Source organism: Myotis davidii, unplaced genomic scaffold, assembly GCF_000327345.1.
Source record: "Myotis davidii unplaced genomic scaffold, ASM32734v1 scaffold1827, whole genome shotgun sequence".
Taxonomy (NCBI): Eukaryota; Metazoa; Chordata; class Mammalia; order Chiroptera; family Vespertilionidae; genus Myotis; species Myotis davidii.
The window spans coordinates 100,559-103,576 of NW_006297586.1; the positions used below are offsets into that span (position 1 = coordinate 100,559).

The following is a 3,018-nucleotide window of genomic DNA, read 5'->3' on the forward strand; positions in this document are numbered from 1 at the left end:
AACTTCTTCAATTTCATCAGTAGTTATTGGCCTATTCAGGTTTTCTGATTCTTCCTGATTCTGTTTTGGGAAATTTTATTTTTGTAGGAATTTGTCTGTTTCATCCACATTGTCCATCTTGTTGGAATACAGTTGTTTATAGTATTTCCTTACAATCCTTTGTATTTCTGTGGTGTTAGTGGTTACTTCTCTGCTTTTGTTTCTTTTTTTATTTATTTGGATCCTCTTTCTTTCTTGATGAGTCTGGCTAATGGTTCATCAAGTTTGTTTATCCTTTCAAAGAACAAACAAAATTTTGTTCGGGAAGCTCTTTCTTTATTTAGTTTTTAGTCTCTATATTACATATTTCTGCTCTAGTCTTTATTATTTCCTTCTTTCTACTTACTCTGGGCTTTTCTTGTTGTCCTCTTTCTAGTCCTTTAAGTTGTTTGCTTAAATAGTTTATTTTTTATTTTTCTTGATTTTTGAGGTAGGCCTGTCTTTTTAAAATTTTTTTAGTTGAAGGTTTTTAAAAATTATTTTATGTACAAAGAGATAGCATTCTGTCATAAGGTAGATGTCTTGAACGACCCATTCATGGAAGTTCTCCTAGTCCAACTTAATGAAGCCTATGTCCTTTTCGTACTGACGGAAACACTGGGAGCACATGTTGAGGCCGTACTTCTGGATCAGACCGGGTCGGTTTGAGTAGACGCGGCAAGAACGAGAACCCTGGCTGAATTTCCTCGGATGGCTCCAGTAGAGTTGCTGGTAACCCATCTTGCTCACTCCGTAGCAACGAGGCCAAAGTAAAGCAAGGTAGGCCTGTCTTGCTGTGCACTTTCCTCTCAGGACTGCTTTTGCTGTGTCCCAGAGATTTGGGGTTGTGTGTTCATTTTCATTTGTTTCCAGGAAGTGTTTTTTTTTTTTATTTCTTTCTTCATCTCCTTGGTAACCCATTCATTATTTAATAACATGCTATTTAGTCTCCATGTGTTTAAATATTTTGTCTTTACTGTAGTTGATTTCTAATTTTATTCTGTGATCTGAGAAAATGTTTGATGTGATGTCAGTGTTCTTGAACTTGTAGAGCAAGCATGCTTGTTGTAGAGACTTGTTTTGTGTCCTAACTTGTGGTCTATCTTTGTGAATGATTCATGTGCACTTGAGAAGAACTTATGTTCTGCAGTTTTGGGGTGAAATGTTCTATTAATGTCAGTTAAAGTCATATGATCCAGGGTGTCCTTTAGAGTTACTGTTTCCTTGTTAAATTTTTGTCTGGAAGATCTATCCAGTGAAGTCAGCAGGGTGTTAAAGTCCCCTACTATGACTGTATTGTTGTCTATCTCTCCCTTAAAGTCCTCAAGAACTTTTTCTTAAATATATTTAGGTGCTCCTATATTGGGAGCATATATGTTTACCAGGGTTATATTCTCTCGGTGGATCAGTACCATTAGTATTATGTAGTGACCTTTGTTGTCTCTTGTGATGGCCTTCATTTTGAAGTCTATTTTTTCAGATATGATTATTGCTACTTCAGATTTTTTTTTCATTTCCATGGAAATTTTTTTTCCATCCCTTCACTCTCATCCTGTGTGTGTCTTTTGTTCTAACGTGAGTCTCTTGTAGACAGCATGTAGTTGGGCCATGTTTCAGCTACCTTATGCCTTTTGATTGGAGCAGTTAATCCACTTGGATTTAAGGTTATTATTGAGAGGTACTTATTTATTGTGATTTTAATCCGGTATGCCTAGGTTTCTCTCTCTTTTTCTTCTTCCCATTACAGCAGTCCCTTTAGCATTTCTTAAAACGCTGGTTTGATGGTGATGTACTCCTTTAGCCTTTTTTTTTTTTTTTGTCCGGGAAGCTCTTTATTTGACCATGTATTTTCAATGACAGCCTTGCTGGATATAGTAATCTTGGTTTCAGATCTTTGCTTTCCATTACCTTGAGTACTTCATGCCATTCCCTTCTGGCCTGTAGAATTTTTGATGAGAAATCAGGTGTCAGCCATATGGGAGCTCCTTTGTCAGTAATAGTTTGCTTTTCTCTTGTTGCTTTTAAGATTTTCTCTTTGTCTTTAATTTTTGGCATTTTAATTATGATGTGTCTGTGCATAGGTCTGTTTGGGTTCTTGTTTTGGGTTCTCTGTGCCTCCTGGACTTGTGTGACTTTTTCCTTTACCAGGTTAGGGAAGTTTTATGCCATTATTTCTTTAAACACATTCTCTATTCCTTTCTCTCTTTCTGCCTCTTCTGGCACACTGGCTATTCAATTGTTACATTTCATGTTGTCTCACAGCTCCCTTAAGCTATTCTCCATTTATTAAATTATTTTTTCTTTTTGGTTCTCGGATTAAGTGATTTTTTTCAACCCTGACATCTAATGCACTGCTTTGATCCTCAGCTTCCCCTAATCTGTTGTGTATTCCTTCCAATGTATTCTTTATTTGTGCTATGTTATTCTTTACTTTTGTTTTCATAGTTAGTATATCTTTTCTCATGCTGTTGAACATCTTTACCATCATTATTCTGAACTCTGTATCAGATAAATTTCTTATCTCCATTTCATTTATGTCGTATTCTGGAGAATTCACTTTTTATTTAATTTGGGTATTGTTTCTTTGTCTCCTCATTTTGGCTGCCTGTTTGGGTTTGTGACTATGTATTATGTAGATCTCCTACGCCTCTCAATCTCTAGTGTCAGACAGTGTCAAATGCTGTTTCTAACTAATTAGGCAGATTCAAAGCCAAGAGACCACATCTGTCTACAGACTGATAGGATTTGTCTTGAATTGCCCTCAGGCAATTGTCCACAGTTCAGTTGTTGTCTGTGGGAGCCCGGCTAGCCGTTTCGAGCCTCTGCCCCTCCTACCAGTCTCTATGTGGTCTCTATTTTTGGTCCTCAGTTATCAGGGGCCTCTCCATCCAGTCTTCTGTTGATTATTCAGGAAGTTTTTCTGTATTTTAGTTGTAATTCCAGTTTGTTTCTGGGAGTGTGCCTGTGAAGCATCCCCTTACTCTGCCACCATTTTTTCTC

General features: G+C 37.0%; 1 pseudogene; it reads right to left on the reverse strand.

The window, feature by feature from the left end:
- Window positions 1-515: 515 nt before the first annotated feature.
- LOC102756616 lies at window positions 516-774 on the reverse strand (annotated as a pseudogene).
- Window positions 775-3,018: the final 2,244 nt, after the last annotated feature.